This window comes from Pseudophryne corroboree, unplaced genomic scaffold (genome assembly GCF_028390025.1).
Source record: "Pseudophryne corroboree isolate aPseCor3 unplaced genomic scaffold, aPseCor3.hap2 scaffold_476, whole genome shotgun sequence".
Taxonomy (NCBI): domain Eukaryota; kingdom Metazoa; phylum Chordata; class Amphibia; order Anura; family Myobatrachidae; genus Pseudophryne; species Pseudophryne corroboree.
The window spans coordinates 401,218-413,424 of NW_026970088.1; the positions used below are offsets into that span (position 1 = coordinate 401,218).

General features: G+C 47.6%; 14 non-coding genes and 2 pseudogenes across 14 annotated transcripts; all 16 read right to left on the minus strand.

The window, feature by feature from the left end:
- Positions 1–324: 324 nt before the first annotated feature.
- On the minus strand, positions 325–487 carry LOC135028488 (U1 spliceosomal RNA). Its single transcript, XR_010224790.1, has one exon. It is a non-coding gene; the product is annotated as a U1 spliceosomal RNA (small nuclear RNA).
- A 152-nt stretch (positions 488–639) lies between these two features.
- Positions 640–803, minus strand: LOC135028468 (U1 spliceosomal RNA). Its single transcript, XR_010224774.1, has one exon. It is a non-coding gene; the product is annotated as a U1 spliceosomal RNA (small nuclear RNA).
- A 692-nt stretch (positions 804–1,495) lies between these two features.
- Positions 1,496–1,637, minus strand: LOC135028481 (U1 spliceosomal RNA; annotated as a pseudogene).
- A 151-nt stretch (positions 1,638–1,788) lies between these two features.
- Positions 1,789–1,952, minus strand: LOC135028461 (U1 spliceosomal RNA). The gene has a single exon (XR_010224767.1). It is a non-coding gene; the product is annotated as a U1 spliceosomal RNA (small nuclear RNA).
- Positions 1,953–4,573: 2,621 nt separating this feature from the next.
- LOC135028486 (U1 spliceosomal RNA) lies at positions 4,574–4,736 on the minus strand. The gene has a single exon (XR_010224789.1). It is a non-coding gene; the product is annotated as a U1 spliceosomal RNA (small nuclear RNA).
- A 152-nt stretch (positions 4,737–4,888) lies between these two features.
- LOC135028463 (U1 spliceosomal RNA) lies at positions 4,889–5,052 on the minus strand. Its single transcript, XR_010224769.1, has one exon. It is a non-coding gene; the product is annotated as a U1 spliceosomal RNA (small nuclear RNA).
- A 674-nt stretch (positions 5,053–5,726) lies between these two features.
- Positions 5,727–5,889, minus strand: LOC135028474 (U1 spliceosomal RNA). The gene has a single exon (XR_010224778.1). It is a non-coding gene; the product is annotated as a U1 spliceosomal RNA (small nuclear RNA).
- A 152-nt stretch (positions 5,890–6,041) lies between these two features.
- LOC135028454 (U1 spliceosomal RNA) lies at positions 6,042–6,205 on the minus strand. The gene has a single exon (XR_010224760.1). It is a non-coding gene; the product is annotated as a U1 spliceosomal RNA (small nuclear RNA).
- Positions 6,206–7,161: 956 nt separating this feature from the next.
- On the minus strand, positions 7,162–7,325 carry LOC135028458 (U1 spliceosomal RNA). The gene has a single exon (XR_010224764.1). It is a non-coding gene; the product is annotated as a U1 spliceosomal RNA (small nuclear RNA).
- Positions 7,326–8,281: 956 nt separating this feature from the next.
- Positions 8,282–8,445, minus strand: LOC135028453 (U1 spliceosomal RNA). Its single transcript, XR_010224759.1, has one exon. It is a non-coding gene; the product is annotated as a U1 spliceosomal RNA (small nuclear RNA).
- A 674-nt stretch (positions 8,446–9,119) lies between these two features.
- On the minus strand, positions 9,120–9,282 carry LOC135028477 (U1 spliceosomal RNA). Its single transcript, XR_010224781.1, has one exon. It is a non-coding gene; the product is annotated as a U1 spliceosomal RNA (small nuclear RNA).
- A 152-nt stretch (positions 9,283–9,434) lies between these two features.
- Positions 9,435–9,598, minus strand: LOC135028452 (U1 spliceosomal RNA). The gene has a single exon (XR_010224758.1). It is a non-coding gene; the product is annotated as a U1 spliceosomal RNA (small nuclear RNA).
- Positions 9,599–10,269: 671 nt separating this feature from the next.
- On the minus strand, positions 10,270–10,432 carry LOC135028473 (U1 spliceosomal RNA). The gene has a single exon (XR_010224777.1). It is a non-coding gene; the product is annotated as a U1 spliceosomal RNA (small nuclear RNA).
- A 152-nt stretch (positions 10,433–10,584) lies between these two features.
- Positions 10,585–10,748, minus strand: LOC135028455 (U1 spliceosomal RNA). Its single transcript, XR_010224761.1, has one exon. It is a non-coding gene; the product is annotated as a U1 spliceosomal RNA (small nuclear RNA).
- A 682-nt stretch (positions 10,749–11,430) lies between these two features.
- Positions 11,431–11,582, minus strand: LOC135028472 (U1 spliceosomal RNA; annotated as a pseudogene).
- A 152-nt stretch (positions 11,583–11,734) lies between these two features.
- LOC135028459 (U1 spliceosomal RNA) lies at positions 11,735–11,898 on the minus strand. The gene has a single exon (XR_010224765.1). It is a non-coding gene; the product is annotated as a U1 spliceosomal RNA (small nuclear RNA).
- Positions 11,899–12,207: the final 309 nt, after the last annotated feature.

The window sequence follows — 12,207 nt, forward strand, 5'->3', positions numbered from 1 at the left end:
TTGGATGTCCCCTAGTTCGCATTAAACACCTCCACCCTCCTTCGGTGTGGGGCTCATGTTGGCTATGCCCCAGCCCCTGAAGAATTCAAGCTGATTTCTTGCAGCAGCTAGGCACTGTAACAGCTCCAGAGCTGCTCTGTAAGGCAAGTAAAAGGGCTTGGGCCCTGCAGCACTACCTGTAGTTCGCATTGTGCGCTGGAAGGCACAAATTAAGCAGACGAGAGAAGTCAGGATAGTGCGCAAGGGCATAGAATGGAGCGGCTCAAGAAAAAAGAAGTGTAAACAGACAGCAAACTAGGCTGGAGAGAGACATGAGACAAAGAGATCTGAATTATACGAGAGCCGACCAGGGGAAACACAAATTATGCAGTCAAGTTTCCCACATTTGGGGGAATCGCAGGAGCAGCACACCCAGAGTGCAATTGGTGAGCCTTGCCCTGGGAGAAGCACATTCATGATCATAGTATCTTACCTAGCAGGTAAGAAGGAGTTGGGCTAGAGCTGGGGAGGGTCGCTGCTCGGGCACCCCCCTGTCAAGTGAAGGAGATCCAACTGAGGCAGCACAAGGGAACTCTCGAAAGAAGAACAAGGCTAGAGGAAGATCTGAGACAAAGAAATCTGACTTTTACCAGAGCTGACCAGAGGAAAGCACAAACACAGTCCCCCACTACCACAAATAATGCTGTCAAGTTTACAACATTTGGGGAAATAACAGGGGTCAGCATACCCAGAATGCAATGAATGAACCTCACCCTGGGAGAACAATCTTCATGACCATGGTATCTCCTATGCAAAATAAGTATGATTTGGGATAGGGCTGGGGAGGGCCGCTGCTCAGGCACATCTCTGTCAAGTAAAGGAGATTCAACTGAGGCAGCACAAGGGAACTCTCATCTGGGGACAACAACTGCAGGAGGTACACATATTTTCAGATGAACATGGGAGGGCAGAAGGCTGCCTAATACTGAAGCACCCCCAAACAACAAACCAAATGCAACAACTAGTGCAAGCATTCCTGGGGGAAGGCCTGCAGCAGATGGATTTGCATATGGTGATGTCATCCAAGCAGTGGGTCAAAGTTGGCTTCAACCCTCGTCTGCATATGAAAAGAGAAAATTGGCATGCAGGGCATGGCGGCCTTTTGCGGTGCTTGGATGACCCCTAGTTCGCATTAAACACCTCCACCCTCCTTCGGTGTGGGGCTCATGATGGCTATGCCCCAGCCCCTGAAGCATTCAAGCTGATTTCTTGCAGCAGCTGGGCACTGTAACAGCTCCAGAGCTGCTCTGTAAGGCAAGTAAAAGGGTGTGGGCCCTGCAGCACTACCTGTAGTTTGCATTGTGCGTTGGAAGGCACAAAGTAAGCAGACGGGAGAAGTCAGGATAGTGCGCAAGGGCATAGAAGGGAGCAACTCAAGAAAAAAGAAGTGGAAACAGACAGCAAACTAGGCTGGAGAGAGACCTGAGACAAAGAGATCTGAATTATATGAGAGCTGACCAGGGGAAACACAAATTATGCAGTCAAGTTTCCCACATTTGGGAAAATCGCAGGAGCAGCACACCCAGAGTGCAATGGGTGATCCTTGTCCTGGGAGAAGCAACTTCATGATCATAGTATCTCACCTGGCAGGTAAGTGGAGTTGGGCTAGAGCTGGGGAGGGTCGCTGCTCGGGCACCCCCCTGTCAAGTGAAGTAGATCCAACTGAGGCAGCACAAGGAAACTCTCGATAGAAGAACAAGGCTAGAGGAAGATCTAAGACAAATAAATCTGACTTTTACCAGAGCTGACCAGAGGAAAGAACAAACACAGTCCCCCACTACCACAAATAATGCAGTCGAGTTTCCCACATTTGTGGAAATCACAGGGGTCAGCAAACCCAGAATGCAATGAATGAACCTCACCCTGGGAGAACAATCTTCATGACCATGGTATCTCCTATGCAAAATAAGTATGATTTGGGATAGGGCTGGGGAGGGCCGCTGCTCAGGCACATCTCTGTCAAGAATTTATAAAGTCTATACATATATATAACCAAATGTCAATATATATATAGAACCCAGTGCTCCTATCAAAACTTATCTATTTCACCAATTTGTTGCTTATTTAATCTTTATACATCTATTAATTTTCACCATATATTATAAAATGGTGCTCCCATAGGTAGTACTGTTCTACTAATAATAAACCAAATTTTAAAGATAATCACACTTGTTATCAAGGGAGCGCAAAAAATAAAATATACAAGCTCTTTATTTTTAAAAAATATATATAGACAGAAGAAACCCACATTCAATAAAATACAATGGAGTCAACATATATAGGCACCACTATCCATATCTAAATGTAATCCGGATCTATTTCATATTGCCCTTGATGACAACGGAATGTTTATTAAAGTGTCCAAAAAATCCTCCTGGATACAGCTGTTGTAATTTAATCGTTACTTTCCAATTGTAATTGATACATTAAATTCCTTCTTGTGGATGAACAGCAACAGTTGTAACCAACGCCTCTTATTTACTGCAGTTAAAGTTCATATGTAACTCACGTGAGTAATGAAAGAAAACAGGGGGAGAGCGCTGTGATGGTTGGTGAAACACAGCGGTATGCTACGACCCCCGTTAACCGTGGCTGGATCTTATTGGCACTCGCGGTCGGGATATTTCTTCCTGCCGTGGGTAGAGACCTCCTTTTGCTCGGTCTCAAATTGCTTTTTCCCCTTCACCGCTGTCTTTACATCAGACGTCCGCCGTGATGTAGCTCGTTCATGAACGGGCTTATATCTCAGCAATCAGAGTGTCCGGTAATCACCTTCTTACGCGTTTCTCCGCTGTTATCCAAGAGCGGTTTCGTCAGAGGATACATCAGCAGCCTAGCAGGCTCTTTTTAAAATGCACCGGACCAATAGTATTACTAATTAGTTGATTGGATACATACATGTACTAATTGGATGCATACATGTAATGACTCACATATGGAACAACTTTCTAATTGCATTTGCACATATAAAGGCATTTCATAATATAAAAATAAGCAACATGGTGATTAAAAATAATAAAATAAGCAACAAGGTGGTTTAAAAAATAACAGAAAATATATAATCTATATACAGATTAACCTATAATCTTTCAATCAATACCTCATATCTATAATCACATATACATAATTCAGAGACTCAGCACTAAGGATCCCCATTTACTTATATAAAACCTTTTAGGGTAACATAAATCCAGGCCACTACTAAAGCAGTTCTTGTGGCGCAGGGGAAACATCACCTGCATTCTATGCAGCTAGTCCCATGTTCGAATCCAACCCGCTCAGCTTAACATCAATATTATTTATTTACTTTTAATGGGATCATTCTATCAATTCATTTTTACCTTTAATTTTTGTTAATATTATTTCTATATTTCATTATTTTAACCCCTGGAATAATTACATTGCTGTTTAAACAACAAAAAGAATTGAAGAAAAAATAAATATTAAACAGACAATTTAAGGATTCGAAGATTTAAATATTTAAAGATTTTAAAATTTAAAACAGGGAGGGGGGGGGGGGGGAGGGGGGCCTTTTGGGAGAAGGAGGGGAAAATAATAAAAATAGAAAAAAAAATATATATATAGAACCAAGAGAAAGTGTAAAAAGAGGATGGAGGAAGAAATCTGATGTTCATCATTACTAGTGGATTTTACTAAGGAACTTTAAAGAAATACACACAACAGGGTTATACAGTTTCATCCTAAGAGGAAAGCTGTTTCCAAAATAGCTACTTCTAATAATTTTGTTTATTTATTAAACATACAATAAATGGATATTCAATAAATAATATATTAGGTAAATCAATAGATAAAATCTTCAGAGACTGCCAATGTTGTTCTGTTCGATGCTCTCATTCAGACCATCAGGTGTAAGGGTACCCAAAGAAAAAATCCAAAATGCCTCCCTTGTCAAGTAAAGGAGATTCAACTGAGGCAGCACAAGGGAACTCTCATCTGGGGACAACAACTGCAGGGAGAACACATATTTTCAGATGAACATGGGAGGGCAGAAGGCTGCCTAATACTGAAGCACCCCCAAACAACAAACCAAATGCAACAACTAGTACAAGCATTCCTGGGGGAAGGCCTGCAGCAGATGGATTTGCATATGGTGATGTCATCCAAGCAGTGGGTCAAAGTTGGCTTCAACCCTCGTCTGCATATGAAAAGAGAAAAGGGGCGTGCAGGGCATGGCGGCCTTTTGCGGCGCTTGGATGACCCCTAGTTCGCATTAAACACCTCCACCCTACTTCGGTGTGGGGCTCATGTTGGCTATGCCCCAGCCCCTGAAGCATTCAAGCTGATTACTTGCAGCAGCTGGGCACTGTAATAGCTCCAGAGCTGCTCTGTAAGGCAACTAAAAGGGTGTGGGCCCTGCAGCACTACCTGTAGTTCGCATTGTGCGTTGGAAGGCACAAAGTAAGCAGACGGGAGAAGTCAAGATAGTGCGCAAGGGCATAGAAGGGAGTGGCTCAAGAAAAGAGAAGTGTAAACAGACAGCAAACTAGGCTGGAGAGAGACATGAGACAAAGAGATCTGAATTATACGAGAGCCAACCAGGGGAAACACAAATTATGCAGTCAAGTTTCCCACATTTGGGGAAATCGCAGGAGCAGCACACCCAGAGTGCAATTGGTGAGCCTTGCCCTGGGAGAAGCACCTTCATGATCATAGTATCTTACCTAGCAGGTAAGAAGGAGTTGGGCTAGAGCTGGGGAGGGTCGCTGCTCGGGCACCCCCCTGTCAAGTGAAGGAGATCCAACTGAGGCAGCACAAGGGAACTCTCGAAAGAAGAACAAGGCTAGAGGAAGATCTGAGACAAAGAAATCTGACTTTTACCAGAGCTGACCAGAGGAAAGCACAAACACAGTCCCCCACTACCACAAATAATGCTGTCAAGTTTACCACATTTGGGGAAATAACAGGGGTCAGCATACCCAGAATGCAATGAATGAACCTCACCCTGGGAGAACAATCTTCATGACCATGGTATCTCCTATGCAAAATAAGTATGATTTGGGATAGGGCTGGGGAGGACCGCTGCTCAGGCACTTCTCTGTCAAGTAAAGGAGATTCAACTGAGGCAGCACAAGGGAACTCTCATCTGGGGACAACAACTGCAGGAGGTACACATATTTTCAGATGAACATGGGAGGGCAGAAGGCTGCCTAATACTGAAGCAACCCCAAACAACAAACCAAATGCAACAACTAGTGCAAGCATTCCTGGGGGAAGGCCTGCAGCAGATGGATTTGCATATGGTGATGTCATCCAAGCAGTAGGTCAAAGTTGGCTTCAACCCTCGTCTGCATATGAAAAGAGAAAATTGGCATGCAGGGCATGGCGGCCTTTTGCGGTGCTTGGATGACCCCTAGTTCGCATTAAACACCTCCACCCTCCTTCGGTGTGGGGCTCATGATGGCTATGCCCCAGCCCCTGAAGCATTCAAGCTGATTTCTTGCAGCAGCTGGGCACTGTAACAGCTCCAGAGCTGCTCTGTAAGGCAAGTAATAGGGTGTGGGCCCTGCAGCACTACCTGTAGTTTGCATTGTGCGTTGGAAGGCACAAAGTAAGCAGACGGGAGGAGAAGTCAGGATAGTGCACAAGGGTATAGAAGGGAGGGGCTCAAGAAAAAAGAAGTGGAAACAGACAGCAAACTAGGCTGGAGAGAGACCTGAGACAAAGAGATCTGAATTATATGAGAGCCGACCAGAGGAAACACAAATTATGCAGTCAAGTTTCCCACATTTGGGGAAATCGCAGGGGCAGCACACCCAGAGTGCAATGGGTGAGCCTTGCCCTGGGAGAAGCAACTTCATGATCATAGTATCTCACCTGGCAGGTAAGTAGGAGTTGGGCTAGAGCTGGGGAGGGTCGCTGCTCGGGCACCCCCCTGTCAAGTGAAGGAGATCCAACTGAGGCAGCACAAGGGAACTCTCGAAAGAAGAACAAGGCTAGAGGAAGATCTGAGACAAAGAAATCTGACTTTTACCAGAGCTGACCAGAGGAAAGCACAAACACAGTCCCCCACTACCACAAATAATGCAGTCGAGTTTCCCACATTTGGGGAAATCACAGGGGTCAGCATACCCAGAATGCAATGAATGAACCTAACCCTGGGAGAACAATCTTCATGACCATGGTATCTCCTATGCAAAATAAGTATGATTTGGGATAGGGCTGGGGAGGGCCGCTGCTCAGGCACATCTCTGTCAAGTAAAGGAGATTCAACTGAGGCAGCACAAGGGAACTCTCATCTGGGGACAACAACTGCAGGGAGAACACATATTTTCAGATGAACATGGGAGGGCAGAAGGCTGCCTAATACTGAAGCACCCCCAAACAACAAACCAAATGCAACAACTAGTGCAAGCATTTCTGGGGGAAGGCCTGCCGCAGATGGATTTGCATATGGTGATGTCATCCAATCAGTGGGTCAAAGTTGACTTCAACCCTTGTCTGCATATCAAAAGAGAAAAGGGGCGTGCAGGGCATGGCGGCCTTTTGCGGCGCTTGGCTGACCCCTAGTTTGCATTAAACACCTCCACCCTCCTTCGGTGTGGGGCTCATGTTGGCTATGCCCCAGCCCCTGAAGCATTTAAGCTGATTTCTTGCAGCAGCTGGGCACTGTAACAGCTCCAGAGCTGCTCTGTAAGGCAAGTAAAAGGGTATGGGCCCTGCAGCACTACCTGTAGTTTGCATTGTGCGTTGGAAGGCACAAAGTAAGCAGACGGGAGAAGTCAGGATAGTGCACAAGGGCATAGAAGGGAGCGGCTCAAGAAAAGAGAAGTGGATCAGACAGCAAACTAGGCTGGAGAGAGACCTGAGACAAAGAGATCTGAATTATACGAGAGCCGACCAGGTGAAACACAAATTATGCAGTCAAGTGTCCCACATTTGGGGAAATCGCAGGGACAGCACACCCAGAGTGCAATGGGTGAGCCTTGCCCTGGGAGAAGCAACTAAGTAGGAGTTGGGCTAGAGCTGGGGAGGGTCGCTGCTCGAGCAGCCCCCTGTCAAGTGAAGGAGATCCAACTGAGGCAGCACAAGGGAACTCTCGAAAGAAGAACAAGGCTAGAGGAAGATCTGAGACAAAGAAATCTGACTTTTACCAGAGCTGACCAGAGGAAAGCACAAACACAGTCCCCCACTACCACAAATAATGCAGTCGAGTTTCCCACATTTGGGGAAATCACAGGGGTCAGCATACCCAGAATGCAATGAATGCACCTAACCCTGGGAGAACAATCTTCATGACCATGGTATCTCCTATGCAAAATAAGTATGATTTGGGATAGGGCTGGGGAGGGCCGCTGCTCAGGCACATCTCTGTCAAGTAAAGGAGATTCAACTGAGGCAGCACAAGGGAACTCTCATCTGGGGACAACAACTGCAGGGAGAACACATATTTTCAGATGAACATGGGAGGGCAGAAGGCTGCCTAATACTGAAGCACCCCCAAACAACAAACCAAATGCAACAACTAGTGCAAGCATTCCTGGGGGAAGGCCTGCCGCAGATGGATTTGCATATGGTGATGTCATCCAAGCAGTGGGCCAAAGTTGGCTGGAACCCTCATCTGCATATGAAAAGAGAAAAGGGTTATGCAGGGCATGGCGGCCTTTTGCGGCGCTTGGATGACCCCTAGTTCGCATTAAACACCTCCACCCTCCTTCGGTGTGGGGCTCATGTTGGCTATGCCCCAGCCCCTGAAGCATTTAAGCTGATTTCTTGCAGCAGCTGGGCACTGTAACAGCTCCAGAGCTGCTCTGTAAGGCAAGTAAAAGGGTATGGGCCCTGCAGCACTACCTGTAGTTTGCATTGTGCGTTGGAAGGCACAAAGTAAGCAGACGGGAGAAGTCAGGATAGTGCACAAGGGCATAGAAGGGAGCGGCTCAAGAAAAGAGAAGTGGATCAGACAGCAAACTAGGCTGGAGAGAGACCTGAGACAAAGAGATCTGAATTATACGAGAGCCGACCAGGTGAAACACAAATTATGCAGTCAAGTGTCCCACATTTGGGGAAATCGCAGGGACAGCACACCCAGAGTGCAATGGGTGAGCCTTGCCCTGGGAGAAGCAACTAAGTAGGAGTTGGGCTAGAGCTGGGGAGGGTCGCTGCTCGAGCAGCCCCCTGTCAAGTGAAGGAGATCCAACTGAGGCAGCACAAGGGAACTCTCGAAAGAAGAACAAGGCTAGAGGAAGATCTGAGACAAAGAAATCTGACTTTTACCAGAGCTGACCAGAGGAAAGCACAAACACAGTCCCCCACTACCACAAATAATGCATTCGAGTTTCCCACATTTGGGGAAATCACAGGGGTCAGCATACCCAGAATGCAATGAATGAACCTAACCCTGGGAGATCAATCTTCATGACCATGGTATCTCCTATGCAAAATAAGTATGATTTGGGATAGGGCTGGGGAGGGCCGCTGCTCAGGCACATCTCTGTCAAGTAAAGGAGATTCAACTGAGGCAGCACAAGGGAACTCTCATCTGGGGACAACAACTGCAGGGAGAACACATATTTTCAGATGAACATGGGAGGGCAGAAGGCTGCCTAATACTGAAGCACCCCCAAACAACAAACCAAATGCAACAACTAGTGCAAGCATTTCTGGGGGAAGGCCTGCCGCAGATGGATTTGCATATGGTGATGTCATCCAAGCAGTGGGTCAAAGTTGACTTCAACCCTTGTCTGCATATCAAAAGAGAAAAGGGGCGTGCAGGGCATGGCGGCCTTTTGCGGCGCTTGGCTGACCCCTAGTTTGCATTGAACACCTCCACCCTCCTTCGGTGTGGGGCTCATGTTGGCAATGCCCCAGCCCCTGAAGCATTCAAGCTGATTTCTTGCTGCAGCTGGGCACTGTAACAGCTCCAGAGCTGCTCTGTAAGGCAAGTAAAAGGGTGTGGGTCCTGCAGCACTACCTGTAGTTTGCATTGTGCATTGGAAGGCACAAAGTAAGCAGACGGGAGGAGAAGTCAGGATAGTGTACAAGGGTATAAAAGGGAGGGGCTCAAGAAAAAAGAAGTGGAAACAGACAGCAAACTAGGCTGGAGAGAGACCTGAGACAAAGAGATCTGAATTATACGAGAGCCGACCAGGTGAAACACAAATTATGCAGTCAAGTGTCCCACATTTGGGGAAATCGCAGGGGCAGCACACCCAGAGTGCAATGGGTGAGCCTTGCCCTGGGAGAAGCAACTTCATGATCATAGTATCTCACCTGGCAGGTAAGTAGGAGTTGGGCTAGAGCTGGGGAGGGTCGCTGCTCGAGCAGCCTCCTGTCAAGTGAAGGAGATCCAACTGAGGCAGCACAAGGGAACTCTCGAAAGAAGAACAGGGCTAGAGGAAGATCTGAGACAAAGAAATCTGACTTTTACCAGAGCTGACCAGAGGAAAGCACAAACACAGTCCCCCACTACCACAAATAATGCAGTTGAGTTTCCCACATTTGGGGAAATCACAGGGGTCAGCATACCCAGAATGCAATGAATGAACCTAACCCTGGGAGAACAATCTTCATGACCATGGTATCTCCTATGCAAAATAAGTATGATTTGGGATAGGGCTGGGGAGGGCCGCTGCTCAGGCACATCTCTGTCAAGTAAAGGAGATTCAACTGAGGCAGCACAAGGGAACTCTCATCTGGGGACAACAACTGCAGGGAGAACACATATTTTCAGATGAACATGGGAAGGCAGAAGGCTGCCTAATACTGAAGCACCCCCAAACAACAAACCAAATGCAACAACTAGTGCAAGCATTCCTGGGGGATGGCCTGCCGCAGATGGATTTGCATATGGTGATGTCATCCAAGCAGTGGGTCAAAGTTGGCTTCAACCCTCGTCTGCATATGAAAAGAGAAAAGGGTTATGCAGGGCATGGCGGCCTTTTGCGGCGCTTGGCTGACCCCTAGTTTGCATTAAACACCTCCACCCTCCTTTGGTGTGGGGCTCATGTTGGCTATGCCCCAGCCCCTGAAGCATTCAAGCTGATTTCTTGCAGCAGCTGGGCACTGTAACAGCTCCAGAGCTGCTCTGTAAGGCAAGTAAAAGGGTGTGGGCCCTGCAGCACTACCTGTAGTTTGCATTGTGCGTTGGAAGGCACAAAGTAAGCAGACGGGAGAAGTCAGGATAGTGCGCAAGGGCATAGAAGGGAGCGGCTCAAGAAAAGAGAAGTGGAAACGGACAGCAAACTAGGCTGGAGAGAGACCTGAGACAAAGAGATCTGAATTATACGAGAGCCGACCAGGGGAAACACAAATTATGCAGTCAAGTTTCCCACATTTGGGGAAATCGCAGGAGCAGCACACCCAGAGTGCAATGGGTGAGCCTTGCCCTGGGAGAAGCACCTTCATGATCATAGTATCTCACCTGGCAGGTAAGTAGGAGTTGGGCTAGAGCTGGGGAGGGTCGCTGCTCGGGCACCCCCCTGTCAAGTGAAGGAGATCCAACTGAGGCAGCACAAGGGAACTCTCGAAAGAAAAACAAGGCTAGAGGAAGATCTGAGACAAAGAAATCTGACTTTTACCAGAGCTGACCAGAGGAAAGCACAAACACAGTCCCCCACTACCACAAATAATGCAGTCGAGTTTCCCACATTTGGGGAAATCACAGAGGTCAGCATACCCAGAATGCAATGAATGAACCTCACCCTGGGAGAACAATCTTCATGACCATGGTATCTCCTATGCAAAATAAGTATGATTTGGGATAGGGCTGGGGAGGGCTGCTGCTCAGGCACATCTCTGTCAAGTAAAGGAGATTCAACTGAGGCAGCACAAGGGAACTCTCATCTGGGGACAACAACTGCAGGGAGAACACATATTTTCAGATGAACATGGGAGGGCAGAAGGCTGCCTAATACTGAAGCACCCCCAAACAACAAACCAAATGCAACAACTAGTGCAAGCATTCCTGGGGGAAGGCCTGCAGCAGATGGGTTTGCATATGGTGATGTCATCCAAGCAGTGGGTCAAAGTTGGCTTCAACCCTCGTCTGCATATGAAAAGAGAAAAGGGGCGTGCAGGGCATGGCGGCCTTTTGCGGCGCTTGGCTGACCCCTAGTTTGCATTAAACACCTCCACCCTCCTTCGGTGTGGGGCTCATATTGGCTATGCCCCAGCCCCTGAAGCATTCAAGCTGATTTCTTGCAGTAGCTGGGCACTGTAACAGCTCCAGAGCTGCTCTGTACGGCAAGTAAAAGGGTGTGGGCCCTGCAGCACTACCTGTAGTTTGCATTGTGCATTGGAAGGCACAAAGTAAGCAGACGGGAGAAGTCAGGATCGTGCGCAAGGGCATAGAAGGGAACGGCTCAAGAAAAGAGAAGTGGAAACAGACAGCAAACTAGGCTGGAGAGAGACCTGAGACAAAGAGATCTGAATTATACGAGATCCGACCACGGGAAACACAAATTATGCAGTCAAGTTTCCCACATTTGGGGAAATCGCAGGAGCAGCACACCCAGAGTGCAATGGGTGAGCCTTGCCCTGGGAGAAGCACCTTCATGATCATAGTATCTCACCTGGCAGGTAAGTAGGAGTTGGGCTAGAGCTGGGGAGGGTCGCTGCTCGGGCACCCCCCTGTCAAGTGAAGGAGATCCAACTGAGGCAGCACAAGGGAACTCTCGAAAGAAAAACAAGGCTAGAGGAAGATCTGAGACAAAGAAATCTGACTTTTACCAGAGCTGACCAGAGGAAAGCACAAACACAGTCCCCCACTACCACAAATAATGCAGTCGAGTTTCCCCCATTTGGGGAAATCACAGGAGTCAGCATACCCAGAATGCAATGAATGAACCTCACCCTGGGAGAACAATCTTCATGACCATGGTATCTCCTATGCAAAATAAGTATGATTTGGGATAGGGCTGGGGAGGGCCGCTGCTCAGGCACATCTCTGTCAAGTAAAGGAGATTCAACTGAGGCAGCACAAGGGAACTCTCATCTGGGGACAACAACTGCAGGGAGAACACATCTTTTTTAGATGAACATGGGAGGGCAGAAGGCTGCCTAATACTGAAGCACCCCCAAACTAAAATTCTAGTTTCTCTAATGTCCTAGAGTATGCTGGGGACTCCGTAAGGACCATGGGGATAGACGGGCTCCGCAGGAGACATGGGCACTTTAAGAAAGACTTTAGTTCTGGGTGTGCACTGGCTCCTC